Source organism: Balaenoptera acutorostrata, chromosome X, assembly GCF_949987535.1.
Source record: "Balaenoptera acutorostrata chromosome X, mBalAcu1.1, whole genome shotgun sequence".
NCBI classification, from domain to species: domain Eukaryota; kingdom Metazoa; phylum Chordata; class Mammalia; order Artiodactyla; family Balaenopteridae; genus Balaenoptera; species Balaenoptera acutorostrata.
The window spans coordinates 6,001,233-6,024,011 of record NC_080085.1 but is presented as its reverse complement, the minus strand read 5'-3'; the positions used below and the strand labels follow the sequence as shown (position 1 = coordinate 6,024,011).

At 46.2% G+C, this 22,779-nt stretch overlaps 1 long non-coding RNA gene across 2 annotated transcripts in view; it reads right to left on the bottom strand.

The window, feature by feature from the left end:
* LOC103012576 (uncharacterized) overlaps positions 1-22,779 on the bottom strand; it is a 508,544-nt gene that overhangs the window by 147,383 nt on the left and 338,382 nt on the right. For both annotated transcript variants that reach the window (XR_009006628.1, XR_009006629.1), the window contains exon 6: positions 13,170-13,282. This is a non-coding gene — a long non-coding RNA (uncharacterized LOC103012576). The remainder of the gene's footprint in view (positions 1-13,169; positions 13,283-22,779) is intronic.

The window sequence follows — 22,779 nt, the reverse complement described above, 5'->3', positions numbered from 1 at the left end:
GATTCTTTTTCCCATGGCTTTCAGGTGGCCTTCTGAGAATCGCTCCTTTGAACAGAGTGCTGCACAAGGCTTAGAACACCGATGGTGGCTTCTCTGTGACCTTTGTACTTTCACAAAGCTGCCTGCCTGACTTCAGTCCCCCAGGGCTCCCTGCATTGTATATGCCTCTCTAATCTCTGCATGAGAACCCCGTCTACCCTCAAACCTCCGCTGGCTTTGGTTCTCCTGACTGTGTGATTCGCGCCGGGCTTGGTGCAGGACTCTCCTCCACGTGGTGTCAGCTGGCATCTAGGGCAGCTCTTTCATGACTCATGGTGGCAAGCTGTGTGCTGGCTAAAGTCTGGGGGCTCGGCTGGGGGCAAACCTGGAGAGTGTGATTCTTTTCCACACAGGCCTCCTCACAAGCCCTGGGCTTCCTCACAACAGGGCAGATGGCTTCCCAATCCAAGTGTCCTAAAAGGTCATCCCAGCGACCCTGAAGGGTCATCCCAATACACATGGAAAATTATGGTGTGTGTATGCACATGAAATATATACATATATGTGTGTGTGTGTATATATATATATATAGCTGTATATATTACATCTACCTAGATACATATCTAGATGTGTATCAACATTGTGATATATATGTATATAGATTTTATATAGATCAAAATATATTTTGAGAAAAAAGTCTAATGGCAAAAAATGTTTCCTTTGAAAGACAATTATTTAACAAGCAGAAGATTCTACGAAATATGTGGTGTGGAAAATTATTCTGTGTCTCTAGGTACACAGTAAACCATGCTTTAAAATAATGAATGAAGAAAGTCTGCTATGCCCACTGGTTCCTTTTCCTTTACTGCCTCTGTACTGATGAGCTCGTATCTTTTCACTGAATACTCCTCTCTGAACAGCTGGGGAAAATTTTATCAAACTTTGTCTCTCAACGTGTGGGTTAACCTGTGTGCTCAGGATTTGCTAAAAAACAAACAAACACACAAACCAACCCAGAAACAAAATGCACTGCTGCGTTGCCTTTCCTGAAGAGGTGGGGAAAGAGGTGCCCACTCTCGATGTCAGGGGCCGCAGGGCCCAGCATGGTGGCCAATTCTGCAGCTCACCACAGCCGACTTGCACGGAGTTCTCCTGTGTCTACCCCATCATCCATGAATTGTTACGAGCAAGTTTGTATTAAATTGGACCCTGGGGCGATTTCATTGTTCTCCCACAGAAAGCACGGACAGCGGAAAGAATACTTCTTCTGGAGGAGTGAACCCAACATCTGTGGAGACCAACCCGGCAGACAGGAAAGACTTTGATCATCTCTGAGAGCTCCTATATGAACTAAATAAACAGCTGAGACGGTCTTAGTACGAAGCTTGATTTTTGGTGATTACTGCGAGTAAAATCTGGGGACCTGGACTTCTCTAACAGTCATAAACACAATAAGAGCAAATGATTGTTAAAAGCCTTCCCTCTCCACCCATGAACGTACACTATGACTTTATATATTGCATCTGGATTCAACTTCCAGACCATGACATCAGTGACAATATATCATCCCAATGTGCCAACAAAATACCGTCATGTGTTTGCTAAAGAGAAAATATGTCCACGGTGAAAAAGTACAGCTCAGGGTGCGGATTTGTAATTGTTATTTCAGTTGTAAGAAATATGTCAGCTGTCAGGAAACCAGGACTCACTGACTCTCCATTGGGTCACTGGATACAAAAGTTCAATAGTTATCTATCTGCTCCACACTGGAGACAAAGCCATGGGTAATTTCATGACCATCTTCTTTTCCTTTTTGCATGTGACCTCATATCTCTAGTATTCTTCTGTCTCTCGGGCACAAACGTCTGCATTTTAAGCCTGTCACTAAGCGGTACACAGAAGGGAATGACTCCACTGAGGTAGCATAATATCAGAGAGCAATGACCTGATTCCCAAGGTCTCTAGGAGATAAACTGGGCCAGAGTTCAACGTGCTAGAAAGTGTCAGTATTGCCTTGTTTCTCAAAGGCCCCTATAAATGCACACTTTATACAGCCGGCTCCTCCAGCCCGAAGCCCCAAATCCTAACTCCAGACCCTCCACGATCTCTGATTACCCGAGTCTCAACCCATCAAGCAGAGGTTGGATACTCTTGGGATGGGGCAAGAGCTGACGGTTAGCAAACAGGCAGGGTCAGTGTACTTGAGAGGTGCCCGAGTGGCAAAGATGTGGAGTTGGTGAAGCGGGCAGTCAGAGATCAGAAATCAGGACGATACCCTGAGAGAGCAACGTCCAGGAGGTCCTGGCGTGGTGACCAAAGTGCGGTCGCCCACCAGGGGCCTGGGCACGCCGTGCTGGGAAGGCTGGCTGGAGGCCCCCCACGCCCGGGACTCCTGACAACTGCATTCCCAGGCAGCTCCAGCATCTGCTGGGCCCTCACACACGCAGCACCCGGCTGCAGCCTCCTCACGTCTCTGCGAGGTCAGCAGAAGCAGAAGCACTTCCTTGAGAGTAGATGCAAACCGCCCACATTGACAACCCGTAGCTTCCTTTCTCCTGGCCTGTGCTCTCCACCTCCGTCTCAGCAGCACGATGTGGTCAGTGTGTGACATCAGGGAGACTGTCCTGACCCGTGCTCTTCCTCCTTTGCCTGGTACATAAAGGATGCTACAAACCGACTTATTAGAAGAAGGAATGGGGCCAGATAGTGAGCCATTTACACAAAGTAGCAAAGCTGAGTCTCGAATTTCTAACCATACCTTCTTTCTAGAAGTGAATGACTAGGACCTAGAGTCCATCTGCTTGACTCCAGAACGAGGAGAAGATGAAAAGGAATACAGGAGGGAACCTGAAGAGAGGGAGCAAGCCAGAGCCCTCGATTCGTGGAACTGTTGCTAACGGTGTAGGGTCTGGCTGCCGGTCCGTGCCGGGCGCACAGAAAACTGGACTCAGAGCCACCCTATCATGTACTTTGCTTTTCCTTGTTTATGTGTCTGCTCCACTCACCCCAGAGGCTATCTTAAAACTGGTCTTCTTTCTTTAAACTTTCCATCACTATGTCTGTCTCAGGCTCCGCTGATAAAAAGAATTACCACGCATGTACTGAGTTCTTACTGAATGCCAAGCACCATTCTAAGCACCCTGAACACACTTATGTGTTCAATCATTAGCCCAACCGTGGGCATTACTTGTGTCCCTCCCGTTTCCGCCTAAAGGCAGGTAGAGAGAGGTTAAGTCTCCCGGCCCAGGAGGAAGAGATCTGAAGGGGTGGAGGTGGGCGCTGGAGCTTCAGACCCTCCTGAGCCCCTCCTAGTGCAAGGCGTTCATGCTGTTAGTAACTTCTCTAACTTCCCTCCTGCCTCCACTTCTCACCCAAGGTTACTTGCTCCACCGCAGCTCAGGACACATCCCCCCAACCCCGCTTATGGACCCAGTGCCTCTTCCTGTATGTTTACTCTCTCCCTCTCTCTGGTGACACTCTATGAAGATGCACACAAAGTATTTTCCATTAAAAAAAAAAAAAGTCCCTCAACCCAGCCTTTTCTTAGATGCACCAAACAATGCCTCTCCCCGCCTGAGGTCAAGTTTCCCAAAAGATGTGTCGCCATGTTCCACGTCTCCTTCCTTGCATGACATTCGCCTCTGAACCCCCCGCCACACGGCTACGCCACCACTAGGCCGACACAACTCTTCCTACCGAGGTCCCCACTGACCCTCCAACCGTGCGACCCAGCGAACGCTCAGTCCCCTGACCAGAGATCGAGCCCTTGCCCCCTGCATTGGGAGCATGGAGCCTTAACCACTGGACCACCGGGGAAGTCCCCCAGTGGACTCTGTCTTGGTCGCTTTGTACTTGCTCCCTCTGGGACTTTGACCCTAATGTCTAGGTCTCTGCCCTTGGCTTCTATGACAACACAATGTCTTCATCTTCTGTGTCCCTGGCTGTTTCTCTTTCTTTCTTTCTTTTTAAACAGTCTCTCGCGTGGGCTCCTTTGCTACTCATTTCCCTTCGCTGTCAGAGCACAGCAGGACGTGCCGCCACACGTCCCTCCTGTATTCCTAGGCTGGGCACCGTGGCTTCTCAACCGCTGTCCAGGGACCCCTGGGGCTGGTCCTTGTCTCCCGCGGGGCTGCCCTGCGGCTGGCAGGGTGTTCAGCGGCACCCCGGCTCTCTACGCACCAGAGGCTGGGGGCGCCCCTTGCTCCGACTGGAAGACTTAAGATGTCCCCGGACATCACCGCATGGTCCCCGGCAGTAAAGCCACCCGTGGTTGAGCTGTACCGTTTCACACACCCTCCATCCCTCTCTCTAATGAGCGTGTGTGTTACACTCTGTAACTAGGCATTTTCACGTTGTATTCCCAACCCAGACCTTGCTGTTGAGCACCAGAGTCTTCCGTCCTACTTCCCAATTCCCTGTGGGTAACCCCGAAGCCCTGGGATGGAGGTTCAACCTTGCCCACGCTGAACCCGTCTCCTGCCCTGGCCTGTCTGAGCTCCTCTGCGAGTCCCCACCTCAGCAGGGGTCACCACCATCACCTCCTCTTTCTGAGCCAGGACCTCAGGGCCTCTCCTCCCCACACCTAAGCCAGCACCCCGCCCCTTGGTCTTCATTCTTCTTCATTAGTACACAGGCTCTTGGTCTTCGCCCACTGCCTCTGCCTCTCCTGGAGCTTCCATGGTCTCTCCTCCCCTGAGCACCCGGCTTCCTGACCTCCCACCTTTCTTTTTACACTTCCTTAGTGTAAACATCACCATGTTAAAGTTTAAGCCTGCCCATGCCTTGCAAACAACATCTCCGACGCCTTTCAACATTGTTACAATAAACTGTGAACTCCGGAGCATAGTGTATGAAGCACTCGACCACACAGCCCTGCTGGACTCGGGCCCCTAACAGTTTACATCGCCCACGCCTTTCCTAACATCTCATCATGCAGCCATTGATCTACTTACAAAACACCTGCATCTCTGCGTCCCTTCTGAGGCTCTGCGCTGAATGTCCTTCAGCCTGAGTGCCCTCCTCCTTATGCTCTCTCGCCACTCCTTCCTCCCACCTGGCAGCCTGCTGCCAATCTCAGCTCACCTAGGACACTTCCCAGGGAGAGGCTTCCATCTATCATATGCCATCCACACGCACGTCCGTTTACCTACCTAGTTCCCTCCCCTGGTTGTAAGACCCAAGACCACACGCCAGTCACTTGATGACTATTTCTTTTTTAGATTCTGTTATAAATATAGTCCAGAGAAGTGATCAATTAATAAATTTAATAAACACATGAATAAAAAATGCATGAATGATCCATCTGGGCAATAATGTATTTTAGCACCCAAGGACAATTTTATTGCACTCTGATCTATGCTGTTGCAATTGGGAATAGAAGTTTACTGCTATATTGTTACTAGTATCTCTGTTTCTCCTTATAAAGGACACAGAGTTAAAGGGAATGGGGGCGGGGTGGAGGCAAGGGACTAGCCTTTACTCAGTATCCATTCTATGCAAAGCTCTTTCTTCGCTATCTCTTTTAATGCTCATGCTGACCCTTGGAAGCAGTCAAGTAGGCAGCACTTTAGAGAGGGGGCATCTCAGGCTCACAGACAGTAACGAGCAGTTAGTGGCTTAGAAGCATATGTATTAATTAGCTCACAGTTTCCCTGGGTCAGGAGCTTGGGTGTAGGAAGCGTCACCTCATCATATTCACAGGTCCTGACCCAACTCAAGACAACAAGATTATACAGGGCATGTGCAGGAGGGGGTAGGAATCCACCTACTGAGTCAATAATCTAAAATGACAGGAGATTTCCTGTCAAAAGACCTAGGTTCAAATCCCAGATCCTTAGGTGGGTGAGTTCATCACCTGTGAGGAGTCTCAGTAATTTCTAGCAATTTGTGCTAATCTGTTACCCAGCAATAGATAACTAAGAAACTGCTGCATTTGTACAAAAACACCACAGTCTGCTAGCAGAACAGAGAAATTTTTTTTTTTTTTTTTTTGCCCTGGTTCCGAATATCCATGACACTTTGTAAGGGACTGTTAATCATCCCCATTAAAAAAGAAAAAGTCCTCAAATCTGGTCTGCCAGGAAACCTCGTTTTGCCAGCAACAATGTCCCTCTCTATAAAAATTATACAGCAATACTAGATCCAACTGCACTGCTATGCCCCTAAGTAGTTTCCCATCTCCCGGAAGGGCTTTACAAATGGCCAGTGCTCAACAGCAAAAGACCTGCCTGAAAACACAGCTGCACCACAGAGGGTCTGGTGAGGCGGCCCCGTGTACAAAGGAGCTCCACTCAGGTGGGCTCCGGGCACAGATTTACGGGGCCGAGCTGGCATGCCATCAGACACCAGTTACAGAGAAGCAGGCCGGGCATTGCTTGCTATGGTTAAGCTGAGGAGCAGGTAGGTCTGGGCTCACACAGGTCTCTTTCCTGGAAAGTAGAGGGGTCCAGTCCCAACTGGAGTGGTGCCTTGCCAACAAAAATCCAAAGCTTTCGAAGGTAAAAAACCAGCCTTCCTATAGTCTGGGGTTTCTCATCCTCAGCACTACAGATGGACGTTTGGGGCTGGATCATTCTTTGTTGCTGGGCCTCCCTGGGCACTATAGCACATTTAGCAGCAGCCCTGGCCTCTACGCACTAGATGCCAGTAGAACCACCCTCCTTGCAAGCAACATGTCTCAATACACAGACCCCAGGGAGGGGTGCTAGGTGACCCCCCCAATTGAGAACCTGTGCTTTACACAAATAGAGTCATTCTGTTCTGTGCCTAATTACAGTCAAATGGTGTAGCATGTATGGGATCAGATGAGTTAACAAAGGTAAGGATTTGAGATATGCTGCTGGGATTTCAAAAGACAAGAGTTTCCAACATCCACCACACCTCAAGGTGCCTTTTAAATTGTGTACATAACTTTGAAGAAACAGAGCAGGAAAATAAGCATGGCAATTACAGCTACATCATTTGTCTTCTTAATGGGGTTATGTTTTAAAGGGGCAACACAGTTGTGGGTTATGCAGGGACGAACCTACTTTAATTGAGAATGGGTAGACTACTAAAAACATATATTTCTCAGAAGCATCCTTCAGGGATTCTATTTGATTTTTAAGATAGATGAACTAATTGCTTTGAAGAATAGCATAGTGTGTTCTTTATAAAGAGGATTATTGTTTTGAGTCACATAATCACCTGCTGGCTGGGCAGCTTGAGCTCAGATTTCTCTATGCTCTGTTTCCCTAAGCAGGCTGCACCTTGATAAAGATGGATTGTCATGAGATTAACCTTGGTCCTTGGAACATCGGGATCTTATTTTATTACATTCAATGTCTACATCATCATGAAAATCTTTACATTTCCTTTGCTTGCTTGAGGAAAGTCCCTCATTCATTTGTCACTATTCCTGTGGACATCTCAATTTATTTTAGAAAAATGTGAAGTAGTTTCCTTTATCTTAAATTACATTCAAATGTTTTCAAAGCAGGAAACAAAAGCAACACTGAAACGAGTTTGTTTTTTTTTTTTAATTGAATGACTTATTTTAGGTAAAATTACCATCCTCTCTAACTTTCCATTTTTGAATGGAAAAAGTTTTCTGTTCCTTGATGGGCATGTTCTTAAAATGAATACATTTCTTTTAAATATTATTGCCACATCAATACATGTAAATCACATGTATGTTAAGGTGTATTAAAATATTTAATTGTGTTTTAAAGTCTTTATTCACAGGAGGTAGACTATGAATCCCAGAGGTATGGGTTTTATTTTAATAGAAATTTCCTCTTAACCCAAAGTAGAGTGATGTTATTTCTGGACTGAGGATTATATTTTAAAAGAGAGAGTGGGAAACATCTTTACGCAGCACAGTCAGAGCACTGGTGGGCAGGAAGTTGGGGGATGAATGGTTTTTCTAAAGTCATGAAATTAGTCACTTCTCTGGTGACTCAGTGGTTAAGAATCCGCCTGCCAATGCAGGGGACACGGGTTCGAGCCCTGGTCCGGGAAGATCCCACATGCCACGGAGCAGCTAAGCCCGTGCGCCACAACTACTGAGCCTGCACTCTAGAGCCCACGAGCCACAACTGCTGAGCCTGTGCACCACAACTACTGAGCCCGCGCGCCTAGAGCCCGTGCTCCACAACAAGAGAAGCCACCGCAAGGTGAAGCCCGCGCACCGCAATGAAGCGTAGCCCCCGCTCGCTGCAGCTACAGAAAGTCCGCACGCAGCAACGAAGACCCAACGCAGCCAAAAATTTTTAAAAATTTAAAAGAAAAGAAGACACACACACACAAAATAAAGTCACGCAATTAGAATGTGCCAGAATCTGCCCATGTTGAGAGACAGAGAGAGGGAGGGAGGGAGTTAGTTGAAGGCAGTCAGCATCCCTTTATTTCAAATACAGTAGCTTGTTCGCTGACCGATGACGGCTACCTAGATCCTAGAACGTGCAGAATAACCATGTGCCTTGCATTCATTACTTTAGACCCTTGTGTCTCTTAACCACGAACCTAATCAACTTGTCCGTTCAGCAACTGCTAGCCTCTGGCCCGCAGAGGGAAGAGGAAGGGTTGGGGTCCTCCCTGGGGACTTCCGCTACCACGTGATGTGGTGCAGCGAAGCCAGCTTGAGAGCACGGTGGCCGGGCACGCGCGCCTCTGCACGGGCGCAGCCGCAGAAGCTGGGACAGCCCGTTCCGGCAGCGCGGGGCGCCCCGCTTCCCGCTCTTAGGAACCCGGAGGAACACTGCGCTTCAAAGACGCGCCGCCACCCGGACGCCACGGGCCCCGGGGCAGGACGGCTCCAGGACGCACCGGTCACACACGCAGCTGGCTTCCTGCCCAAGCTGTGAACCTACCTCGGCCTGTGGGCTGGCCCTCTCCCCTCCACCCTCACCCCGCCCCAGGCGTCGGGCTTTGCAGAGCCACGCCGTTCATTCCAGAACGACACGCCGTTCATTCCAGAACGACACGCCGTTCATTCCAGAACGACGTCTATGGTTGACGGCTGTTTCTAAGATCGCTGATGCTATCTACCCAGTAAACTGATGCCATTACAAACAGCCATGCTTCGGGGCTAAGTAACCGGCCCCCGACTGGAGGCTCCTGCTCGAGGCCTTCCTGTTCAGCATCACCCCTGAACTGTGATTTCCCGATAAAGTCCTTCCAATGCTACATACCTTCTCCTGAGGCGTACAGTGGGGATTACTTGCACATCCACACGTGTTATCAACTGGACTGTCTTTTTTTTTTTTTTTTTTTACAGAAAAGGACAACGGAGGATTTCCACTTTCCTTAATAAAGACAGAGCCCTAAGATTCATGTGGGAATCCTCTATTTCTGCAAATGGGTGATTTAAATAGCCATCAGAAATTAAAATGTGTTAAACGCTTGGAACACACTATTCCACTTCTTTAAGTTTTACAGAATTTCTCATCCAAGTGCATTCTGTTCTGGTATTCCCATTGCTACGCTGGCTGTAACAGCTGAACATTGGAAATAACATAAATGCTGTGGTTAAATACATTTGGATGGAATCGTAAAACGGTGTGATTTTTCAGCTATTAGAGCAGGAGGAATAGCTAAATACAAAGACACAGAAAGAGCATGGCCAAAACATTTTGGGCGAGGGACTTCCCTGGTGGTCCAGTGGCTAAGGCTCCCAATGCAGGGGCCTGGGTTTGATCCCTGGTCAGGGAACTAGAGCCCACACGCATACCGCAACTAAAAAAGCCCACCTGCTGCAACTAAGACCTTGTGCAGCCAAATAAATAAATACTAAAGATATTTGATGCAAAAATACCAAAAAAAACCCCAAAATTATATCTATTAAAAAAACATTTTGAGTGAAAAGAATCTGAAAACAGTACACATTTTAGGGGACAGGAGGAAGACAGACAGAGAGGGAAGGGTCTTTACTGTTCAATTTCTACCTTTTGACTTTTTGAACTTTTTCACAATGTGTGTGCTACAACGTTTTCAGGTTTCTTTTTGTTCTACAATATATTACAGACATGGTTTTTCCTTCTGTGTTAACAATTTTAGGAGATTAAAAGAAAAGTTAACTGGAGACTTTTTCCTCCTGACAAGTAGCATTGTGTTAAGTGCAAGAATGAAAAGAATTTAAGGTAATATTTAAATATTTAATCCAAGACTAATGGTTGTAGTCAGGACAAAGAGGGGAGGGAGGGGGAGGGAGGGGGAGGGAGAGAGAGACAGACAGATGAGACATTGATTCATGAGAGTTGCGTCAAAATCATTCATGGAGGAATTGAGACCCTGAATCGGGCAGAATTCCAGGAAAAAAATTTAGTTAAGGTATGAAAACATCTAAAAAAGAAGTATATTTGTCCTACAGATCTTTGAGAAAAGGGACAAATAAGTGCTTTTCTTTTTTTTTTAATAAATTTTATTTATTTATTTATTTATTGGCTGCGTTGGGTCTTTGTTGCTGCATGCAGGCTTTCTCTAGTTGTGGCGAGCGGGAGCTACTCTTCGTTGCGGTGTGCAGGCTTCTCATTGCGGTGACTTCTCTTGTTGTGGAGCATGGGCTCTAGGTGCACAGGTTTCAGTAGTTGTGGCACACGGACTCAGTAGTTGTGGCTCGTGGGCCCTAGAGCACAGGCTCAGTAGTTGTGGCACGTGGGCTCAGTAGTTGTGGCTCGTGGGCTCTAGAGCACAGGCTCAGTAGTTGTGGCTCGCGGGCTCTAGAGCACAGGCTCAGTAGTTGTGGCTTTCAGGCTCTAGAGTGCAGGCTCAGTAGTTGTGGCTCACAGGCTCTAGAGCACAGGCTCAGTAGTTGTGGCACAAGGGCTCAGTAGTTGTAGCTCGTGGGCTCTAGAGCGCAGGCTCAGTAGTTGTGGCGCACGGGCTTAGCTGCTCCGCGGCATGTGGGAACTTCCTGGACCAGGGCCCAAACCCGCGTCCCCTGCATTGGCAGGCAGACTCTTAAACACTGTGCCACCAGGGAAGCCCCATAAGTGCTTTTCTAATAGGATTAAAGTGGATTGACAGGGTTTTATCCATAGTCCCTAATTCTCTGTCTGGGCCACACCTCTGAAGTTGCTGAAACAGCCGCCGGCACCTTTGAAGTAAGTCACCCACACGTACATACACCCCACCCCTCCCACACCAGCAGCAGTAGAATCGCTATTAAGCTACACCAGTGAGGAAGCCAGGGCACACGAGGGCAGGTTTCTCTCACACACACAGGCTGAAGTCCAGCATCACCAAGAGGACCACAGCCCAACTCTCGCAGACACTCTTTCAGACCCAAAGTTCTCACAACATGAATCCAGTTACAGCGGTTTAATCAAGGAGAGTTACAGTCGCTTAAATAAGCAGTGTCCACTAGAAAACAGAAGAAGAACAAAAGCCCAATTAGGTCACCAGGCAGTTTAAATTAAGATGATTCCCTAACAGGTTGTTCTGATGCGAACCTGTGAAAATGAGGAGGCCCGGAGAAGGATGCCTCCCGCTCAGCTGAACGTGCTGAGTTCACACCACAAACCCGTAGAAAGCAAATTAGGTAACGTTTCTATGCCCGCCTGCGGAGGACCTTCCTACCTCCAAAGTAAACGCTCTCACAAAAAAGGTTACCTATCGACGGATCATCCCTAACAGGTGGCAGATGTGTTTAACTCTCCCTTGGTTTGGCTAACACTCGAGGAGTTTTAAAGCTCTCTCGTAAATAAGGAACCTCAAATACCTCAATAGGCAATTGGGATTTGCCCTCCCATTTACTGAGGCAGATAAATCACCTTGAAAGGAACTGGGCTTGGTTAGCTCGTTATTTCTAACATGTTTGCTGAGAGAGATAAACCATGGCCATCAACACAGACATGTCATCCACTTCTGCACAAGACGGAAGGGTCACAGTTTGGAGAGTTCCCCACAGCTTGAGCCTTCAGTGGGCTACTGCTGTCAGAATATATGTTCCCTCCAGACTGATGCCCATGGTGGGACTGGGTGCACGTACTAGCTGTCAGGTGCATTGTTTTTCTGATGTTCCCAATCTCCTTTTGACCTTTTAAGTTTTTTCCTTGCACATTTCAGGAAATGCAGACAATGGAATTCATGCAGATGTACAGTTTAAACAGTAACAATAATATTTTTGATTTGATTGAATTTAGTTTTCAACATCAACAAATATTGGTATTGCAGTAACAAGAGTAAAAATGTTTCTCGACATTGATGATTCTCATGATGTGGTCCCCGGACGATCAGCATCACCGTCACCTGGGGACCTTTTGCAAATGGAAATTACTGTGCCGCACACAGACCTATGGAATCAGGAATTCTACGGTGCTCCTGGCTCTGTCCCGTCAACACACCCTCTGGGCGATTCTGACGTACAATTGAGTTTATCAGGATTCTCAACATTCTTTTAAAAAGAGCCCTTTGCTGTAATACAATATTTTCAGGGATACACAGTGTCATTTCTATATTTATATTTCAAAGTTGAAACATTTTCTGTTAAAAAATACCTATATTTTCTAATTATGGTTAATTGATTGACTTATTTAGAAGTAGCGATATGTTTGTGGTTAACTAATAATATCAATGTGTGAGAGTCTATACAACTTTCTCATCTTTGAAGGCTTATCTGAAGAACTCACAAAATGAGTAAACAACTAAAAAGATTGGCACTGCCTCAGGAGAAGAATGAGTTTTGCCAGTTAATGGGTACACATGGGCTTTATGCCATGCTAGATGCCGGGCATCGATTATTTCACTTAAGCCTCACAAAAGGCCTATGACATGGATACTCATACATCTGCATCTGACACAGAAGAACTGAGCGTCCAAGGGGTTGACTACCTCATCACCCCAGGACACATGGCCTGTGGATCCTGGTTTCATATCTTAGGCTGCAAAGCCCATGCCTCCCTCTCTGTGGCTGTCTCATTCACCAACAGAACTACACTCAGGTTCTTTTTGGTTAAAGGCGACAGGTTTTTTTGGCCTCCCGTTAACTGCTTGCAAAAAGACATCTTTATTGTCCATATTCTGATTTAAGAGGATGAAGATAAACCACTGCGGCCAGAATCACAAAGGAGCACCGTGGCGGTCCCCCAGGGTCACACTGTGGTGGGAAAAGGTCAGAGTGAGCCGGGGCACAGGCCCCGGGAGTGGATGATGGGAAGAGGGGCCTCCCTTCAGTGCAACGGGGATGATACTTCTATGCCCACCTCACTCACATTTCGCTGTTCCAAGCATGGCTCAGGCAGGAATGGGGCTCTGGCTGGAGGTGGCCTCTGTCCCAAGATGTCACTTCTCATAAATCATCTGCCAGCACCTGAGTCTCCAGTGTCTACCAATAAAAAGAGAGGAATTACGTTTATTGTGGATGTACGAAAAGCCACCCAGAAAATTATAATAGTTAATAAAGAGTCAAATGAACTCAAATAATGGAACTCAAGACATTTGTAGGCATGCTGAATTCCACATTTTATATTTACACAATTGTGTTGAAAAAGATCTTGATGCAATTTATGTCAGAGTGTTCTGCCTATGTTTTCCTCTAAGAGTTTTATAGTGTCTGGCCTTACATTTAGGTCTTTAATCCATTTTGAGTTTATTTTTGTGTATGGTGTTAGGGTGTGTTCTAATTTCATTCTTTTACATGTAGCTGTCCAGTTTTCCCAGCACAACTTACTGAAGGGGCTGTCTTTTCTCCACTGTATATTCTTGCCTCCTTTGTCATAGATTAGGTGACTATAGATGCGTGGGTTTATCTCTAGGCTTTCTACCCTGTTCCACTGATCTATATTTCTGTTTTTGTGCCAGTACCATACTGTCTTGATTACTGTAGCTCTGTACTATAGACTGAAGTGAGAGAGCCTGATTCCTCCAGCTACATTTTTCTTTCTCAAGACTGCTCTGGTTATTCAGGGTCTTTTGTGTTTCCATACAAATTGTAAAATTTTTTGACATAAATCGCAGCAAGATCTTTTTCAATCTGCCTCCTAAACTAATGAAAATAAAACCAAAAAAAAAAAAAAACAAATGGAACCTAATTAACTTAAAAGTTTTTGCACAGCAAAGGAAACCATAAACAAAATGAAAAGACGACCCACAGAATGGGAGAAAATATTTGCAAATGAAGCAACCAACAAGGGGTTAATCTCCAAAATATACAAACAGCTCATGCAGCTCAATATCAAAAAAACAGGGCTTCCCTGGTGGCACAGTGGTTGAGAATCTGCCTGCCAATGCAGGGGACACAGGTTCGAGCCCTGGTCTGGGAAGATCCCACATGCCGCGGCGCAGCTAGGCCCGTGAGCCACAATTACTGAGCCTGCGTGTCTGGAGCCTGTGCTCCGCAACAAGAGAGGCTGCGATAATGAGAGGCCCGTGCACCGCGATGAAGAGTGGCCCCCACTTGCCGCAACTAGAGAAAGCCCTCGCACAGGAACGAAGACCCAACACAGCCATAAATAAATATATAAATAAATAAAATTAAAAAAAAAAAAAAAACCCAATCCAAAAATGGACAGAAGATCTAAATAGACGTTTCTCCAAAGAAGACATACAGATGGTTAAAAAGCACAATACTGGTCAGAATGGCCATGATCAAAAACTCTACAAACAATAAATGCTGGAGAGGGTATGAAGAAAAGGGAACCCTCCTACACTGTTGGTGGGAATGTAAACTGGTACAGCCACTATGGAGAACAGTATGGAGGTTCCTTAAAAAACTAAAAACAGAGCTACCAAATGATCTAGCAATCCTACTCCTTGGCATATAACTGGAGAAAACCATAACTTGAAGAAAAGATACATGCACCACCAATATTCATTGCAGCACTATTTACAACAGCAAGACATGGAAGCAATCTGAATGTCCATCAACAGACGAATGGATAAAGAAGATGTGGTACATATATACAGTGGAATATTACTCGGCCATAAAAAAGAACAAAATCATGCGATTTGCAGCAACGTGGATGGACCTAGGGATTGTCATACTGAGTGAAGTAAGTCAGACAGAGAAAGACAAATATCATACGATATTGCTTGTATGTGGAATCTAAAAAAAGGGTACAAACGAACTTATCTACAAAAATAGAGTCACAGATGTAGAAAACAAACTCATGGTTACCAGGGTTGGGGTAGGGATAAATTGGGAGATTGGGATTGACATATACACACTACTATATATAAAATAGATAACTAATAAGGACCTACTGTATAGCACAGGGAACTCTACTCAATACTCTGTCATGGCCTATATGGGAAAAGAATCTAAAAAAGAGGGGATATTTGTATATATGTAACTGACTCACTTTGCTGTACACCTGAAACTAACACACCATTGTAAATCAACTATACCAACATAAATTAAAAAAAAACTATTGGATAGTTTGCATTTAAACTATATAGGATAATATAGCTTATGCTTCAACTCTGTGTGTGTGTGTGTGCAAGAGAGTGTGTGTATTTTGTGTAAGAGGAGATAGAGTGAAAACATACACCACTAGCAATAGGTAACTTTTCTGTGTCCATGTCTGCAATATGCTGAAATAAGCTGGATCTTCTGCTTTCAGCTTAATCTGGATTGATTTTGATTTTCTGGCTTTAACAGCCATTCCTCTGGCTCTGGAGGCGTCTCCTGGTGAAGTGGGTCTGGGCGATCCGTATCTCTCACCAGAACTGTTCTATCATTCTCGCCTCATTCAACCTCCCCCCTGCCCTCAAGCCAGAGTAAACCTGTTAAAATGTAAGTCAATCCTGTTCCACCTCTGCTCAAAACCCCCCACTGCCTTCTCAGCTAGTTCAGTGTGAATAAAAGGGCCGCAGCCCTGCGTGGTCTGGCGATCCACACATCTCTCCCCTGCAACCCTCCCTCCTGGCTCCCCTCCTTGATGTCTTAGGAATCTTTACATTTCTCAACCCCCGTGGTCCTACCTTCAGCTCTCTCTAACCAGCCTGCTGTTATTTATACAGCTCTCCTCACTATCAGATACATCTTACCTTTCTTTGTTTCCTCCTGCCCCTGTAATGAAATCTCTAGAACCCAGGCCTTGCTGGGGGGCATCGGGAACAGGGCCATGCCCATCAGAGGCTCCCAGTAAATACTTGTGTCATGGGTGACTACATGGTGGGGACACACACCAGCATCCAGGAAACCCCAGCAGAAACGCCACACGAATCCCACCACCGGGTGAAGCCCTGGGCCCCGAATGGTCACTCCACGAGGGTGGTCCATGGACTCCAGTGTATACATCACTGGAGGTGGTCCTCACGTGGAGCAGAGTAAACCCCCGGCTTACTCAGCCCTGGCAGGTCGCACACAGCGCCTCCTCACTGGCCTGGCCCAGTCTCAAGAGCAAACACACCGCCATTTTAACTTCTGTCCCTGTTTCTAGCCTTCTGTAATTGCCTCCCCTCCTCCCTCCTGGCCCTCAGACCTCTAGTATTCCAATCTCAAGGCGATATGAAGGGGAGGAAGGTGCCTTCCTGAGCTCTTCTACTGAACTTTCCGGAAAGTCTTTTCATCTCTCCTCCTCCATGCCTACGTACGTCCTGTACTCACTGACAAGAGGTGAGACATTGCATTTTCACCAGAAATCTACTGAGAAAGAAACAGATTTCCCATGTTTTCTTTGGCTTGGGTCACAGCAGAGTTTCAAGCAATTTTTTTTCTTTTTTTTTAAATTTTATTTTTGGCTGCGTTGGGTCTTTGTTGCTGCATACGGGCTTTCTCTAGTTGCGGCGAGTGGGGGCTACTCTTTGTTGCGGTGCATGGGCTTCTCATTGCGGTGGCTTCTCTTGTTGTGGAGCATGGGCTCTAGGCGCACAGGTTTCAGTAGTTGTAGCACTCAGGCTCAGTAGTTGTGGTGCACAGGCTTAGTTGCTCCGCGGCATGTGGGATCTTCTCGGACTGGGGCTAGAATCCCCCATTGTCCCCTGCATTGGCAGGTGGATTCTTTTTTTTTCTTTTAATACATTTATTTATTTATGGCTGAGTTGGGTTTTCGTTGCTGTGTGCAGGCATTCTCTAGTTGCGGTGAGCGGGGGCTACTCTTTGTTGTGGTGCACGGGCTTCTCATTGCGACGGCTTCTCATTGCAGAGCATGGGCTCTAGGTGCGCGGGCTCAGTAGTTGTGGCTCGTGGGCTCTACAGTGCAGGCTCAGTAGTTGTGGCACACAGGCTTAGCTGCTCCGTGGCATGTGGGATCTTCCCAGACCAGGGCTCAAACCCGTGTCCCCTGCATTGGCAGGCCGATTCTTAACCACTGCACCTCCAGGGAAGCCCCGCAATTTTCTTTAAATCATGTGAATTACACGATTTTGCAATTCTCCGAGGCTCTAAGGTTATCTAAAGAACTGTGTTCAGAGAGAACGTGTGCATGGCAAGAGCATCGACTGCGGGGCTGGGAACAAAGGATGAACAGGACATCTGAAGTGTTTATAATTACACACAGTTGTCTGATCAAAATTTAGTATCCTTAAGAGTGGACTGACTGTTAATGATTTTATTTCTGGTTTCAGAATAGAATGATGAACCAATCTGCAGTTCTCGCAGTACATTCTTCCCCTGGAACTATCTGCTTAGCTGGTTTAAGCGACTTCAGTACAAAAATGATTGAAGAAGCAAAACGTAAGGATGTCTGTGCGTCGCTGAATTACCCCGGGTGCTTCCTCTCGCGCCCTGACTCTCACGCACCAGCCCCATCTAGACGAGGAACCCCCTGACTAGACTGGCTTTCGAAGCCTTGCAGGTCAGCTCGCACTTTATCCCGATTCCATCAAAGCCTCTGCCTCACTCTGAAGAGCACCGCATCCATGCCAATCGCACTCAAGTTCCCAAAGGTCTCCTGTGACCACGGGACCGGCTGAGAGCCCCTCTCAGATCGTTCCATGAAAGCGGTCACAAGCATGAAAAGCAGAATCCCGTCAAACAAACAAGAATAGCTGTAGATCCACAACGTCGAAGGTAAATTGCATGGGAAAGTGGGTTGAAGGGCTACGTTAAACTATGCATTAAACAACATAGTTAAACCTGTGCGGAAGCCACGGCATACTGAACTTTCTGGACTTTGACTCGAGCGTGTAAAACAGAAGGGTCCTCCTCCCGTCTACTTCCTTCCACAACCGCTAACGGTCCCTGACGGTCCCTGAATCTTCACCACAGCTGCCCGGGCAAAACTGCACCGGGCTTCACGACGCCTGTCAGCCTCAGAGCTGGTCACCAAGTCTTTCCTAAACGAGAGGGCATTTAGGGCCTCATCAATAAATGAGGTACACGTGCTCTGTCTTTTCCAAAACGGGGTTTAATTTCAATTCTCTCTTAGAGAGGGAGCTTCCCGTTGCTAATGCAGCATCACCCAGAGTAAATAGCAGGTACCCCAGGAAACACAAGTGCTCAAGGCACGTCAGCTCCTCCAGCCGGGAACCTTCAGGAGCCAGCCTCCTTGCCCTACAGTGGATGACTCCTGCCACCCTCCTTCTTTGTGACGAAACTTGCCTGCACACCTTGGTTTGTGGTATTTCATTTTGTTGTCACCATGACACAGACTGTAGTTACTTATCTAACTAAGGACTAAAGAGAAGCATCTTTTTGGTTGGAAGTTATCTTAAGGCTTTGGATATAAGGTAAAGTTATAATACCTGAATCTATACCGTCTTTGGGGGGGTAATCTCTCCTATAAAACACATCTCCATTCCTTTATGTGCCTTGAAAGCTGTGGTTCTTTCTCAGCTAAGGGAGAGTCTGCTTCCTTCCGCAACCCAGGGACATCTGGTAAGACCCAGGGAAAGTTTTTGTTGTCATGACGAGGGAATGACGATGGTACTGGCATCCAGTGGGGAGAGGTCGAGGATGGTGCTAGGCGTTCTGCACTGAACAAGGCAGCCCTCACCACAACAGACGGATCCACCCCAAACGTCAGAAGTGCCCAAGTTCTGAATTCCTAACCAAAGCAAAGAAAGACAACATCACCTTCTGTTGGGACTTACCTGGGGGTCCAGTAGTTAAGAATCCACCTTCCAGTGCAGGGGATGCAGGTTCTATCCCTGGTCAGGGAACTAAGATCCCACATGCCGTGGGGCAGCTAAGCCCGTGCGCCATAACTACGGTGCACCTCAACTACGGAGCCCACGTGCTCTGGAGCCTGTGCCCCACAACTAGAGAAGCCTGCGCACCGCAACGAAGATCCCACATGCCACAACTAAGACCCAAGGCAGCCAAATAAATTTTTTTAAACAATGTTTTGTTGCACTATTTTACTAGCACTTTTTTTTTTTTTTTTAACATTTTGGGTATTTGAAATTATTTTATAGTTTCGTATTTTCAGCAGTCGGTTTCCCATCCAATTTGTTCCGGCCAGGACCCCAGTCCTGGCAGTGTTATGCATGCTTTGCTGATGGCTCTCACACAGTTGTCAGCAGCAGTGACTGGTAACACACACTGACACTGAAGGCGAGTCCAGTGCATGTGACTAAAGTTCTACTTCTAGAAAAACCAACATCTCCTGCTGCAACACTGGTGGAAACTTCACTTCCTTGTCTGAATGAATCAGTATCTCCTGCATGGTCTCAAGGATGAGTGGCAATGCAATCACAGATAAATGGGCCAATGAAAGTGCACTCTTTTTATTTTTAATCATTCTGTTTTCTGATAACTTTAATAAGTCCCTTGGTTTAGACCTGGGCCCGATAGTCCAACTTGGCACGCTATGTTCTTTTCAAAATGCGAAGGTAAGACAAGCTTCCTTTTACTTGTTGAATGAAGGAAGTAACACTTCCTCAGATTGCACATTTAGGGCGTTTCCTTGTCTTCTGTCATTTGAGTTGGGTCAAACTTCCCGAGGGAGTACGGGAAGACAGTCATGGTGTTGCTTGTTCATTAGACATACTCTGTGCCTTCTGAGCATTAGTAAACTTTACCATAGGCTTTTTCATGGTATGAAAACAGTTCCTGCTCACTGCTTGTATGAAACTGAACTTAGTAAAGAAAAGAAATATAGATATAGGAGAAATGAACTTATTTTTATGATGAAACTTTCAGCAGATAAATAAACCCGTTTTCCTGTTTTAAACCATGTTACCCTCTACCTACAAAAGTATGTAGGTCTGTATGTCTAATTAATTTAATTCATGGGATAAAAAGATAGATTTTGGTCAGATGTATAGACATACACAGTGACCAGAAATAAATAGATATACTTTGTATCCTCATCTTAACATGATGCCAACTGACATAGTTATAGATGAAATGATGCAATGCGTGAAAATTTCTTCCACGTAATGTTATGGGCATAGGATGAGGTGTGGATGGGGCAGGACTGACAGAGGATCAGTGGCTGAGGGGCTGAGGGACAGAAACAAGGTAGCCATAACACAATTCTGTCTATTTTTGTATGTGCTCAAAACTCCCATAGTGAATATATTCCTTAACCTGTCCTTTAAAGATATACTTTCCACAATCATCTTTTAAATGAGGGAGCTAGACACAGCACCTTGTGGGCTTTGAAGATCATGGGGACATTCTGGATACGGTGAAATAAAAGTCCCGGCATCCAATTCCAAAACCAGGTGTTGTCCAGTCCTGATAGGATAACACTGTCTGTCCTCATCCCTTTCTTAGCTCTTCCGTACAACACAGTCACTGTTTCCTTCCTACGTAGCGTTCAAGGGATGCCACTTGCCTCCTTTAAAACCCTCCTTTCTTCCCCTTGCTCACAGTAACAAGATTCACCTTGGTTCATGAGATAGTCATATGTTTATTCTCTTAGTTGATAGGCATTATTCGCCAACAATAGAGGTTTGTATTTTTCTTCTACTCCATCAGTCAGCAAACTACAGGTTACAGGACAAATCCTGGCCCACTGGTCGATTTTTGTAAATAAAATTTTATCGGCACACAGCCATGCTCATTTGTCTATGTAGTGTCTATGGCAGCTTTTGTGCTAAAAGGGCAGGTTGACTAGTTCTGACAGAGTATGCAAAGCGTAAAACATTACTATCAGGACTTCCCTGGTGGCACAGTGGTTGGGAATCCGCCTGCCAATGCAGGGGACACGGGTTCGAGCCCTGCTCCGGGAAGATCCCACATGCCGTGGAGCAACTAAGCCCGTGCACCACAACTACTGAGCCTGCGCTCTAGAGCCCGCGAGCCACAACTACTGAGCCCGTGCGCCACAACTACTGAGCCCGCGCGCCTAGAGCCCGTGCTCCACAACAAGAGAAGCCACCGCAACAAGAAGCCCGCGCACGGCAACGAAGAGTAGTCTCTGCTTGCCACAATTAGAGAAAGCCTGCGCACAGCAACAAAGACCCAACGCGGCCAAAAAATACATATATTAATAAATAAATAAAATAAATTTATAAAAAAAGCTTTAAAAAAATAAAACATTACCATCTGGCCATTAACAGAAAAAAAAATGTTCACCTCTTACTTATCGCATAATTTTTTAAGTCTAGGCGGAATTTTTAAAAATTTGACATATATTCATGGTATTTAATTTTTATTACACATTGAATGTGCATACTACTAAAGAAGTTCTATTATATTTTGATAAAATAACATAATTGCTAAGAAAATGGGAAATTTATACCTCAGAGGAAGGAAAATACCTTGATTTTTTTCTTTTGTACTTGAGGTCTTTTATTTCTGTTTATTCTACTTTTATATATTTTCAACGCCACTGAGCAACAGCTCATGATTTGGGCTTCACTTGATCAAAATATTTTCCTCTGAAAGAATTATTGTCACCGAAACAAATAAATGCCTAAACTCTCTGGAATTCTTTAGCGAGTTTCGCCTCTCTTTGACAGAAAGATGCCTCGATTGTGTGTAAATGCATAGGTTGGCTTTTCAGGCATTGCGAGCAGTTGGGGCTTCACAAGGAAAAAAGGAAAGGGTTCAAGAGAACTGATGATACTTTCTCGATGTGAAGGAGATTATTCCCCGGTCAGTTTCTCTTCCTGAACCTGGATTTATATTAGATTGCATTAACTTTGAGAACTGCTGTTGATTCTTGGAAAGTGTCTCTGTGTGTGTGTGTGTGTGTGTGTGTGCGCATCTGTGTGTGCGCTAGGTCTTTTTGTTTTCTGATAATTATCCGCTTGAAGAGAAGAAGACTGAGGGGGTAAATCCTCCAGTCACAGAGACAGAGCGACCTTGAAGGGACTTAACCATGGAATGTTTCAGCAGGGACAGGAGCTGTCCCATCCAGTACTACGGCCACTAGCCCCACGTGGCCACTTACATTCAAATTAAATAGAATGAAATACAACGAGAGGTTCAGTTCCTCTGCCCCACGAGCCACGTGTCAAGTGCTCAGTGGCCACGTGAGGCTAGTGGCTACTGTGTGGGACAGCACAGGGTCACAGAGCCCCGCCGCCACCACAGAAAGTCTGCTGGACAGCATGGTCCCGGACTGCTCTCGGGAATAGATGTGCCAACCCCCTTCGACTAACATCCGCACGACCGAATGAACTTGACTTTGGACTTTCTTCTCTTTGGCCGATGAACTGCCAGTCACCGCAGCCTGCATTTCTCTCGTTCTAACTGGGAAACTTGGCCCTGGTCTGATTCGTCCAGCTTGAGACACACAGCCTGAGAATGAGCTGACTTCCCCCTCTTTCCCAGACAATTTTTCAGGGTGAGAGGAGGACAGGGTAAGTTGAGAGGGGACACTGAGGGCAGAGTATCAGAAGTGGAAGAGGTGTAGATAGAACGACACAAAGTTTCTTTTTAAATTCAAGAACATACTGCATTTTGTAAGCTCCTGTAGGTTTTATCAAACGTCATATTTCAGAAGATCCATATGTACAGTGAGTGTGAGACACATTCACCCA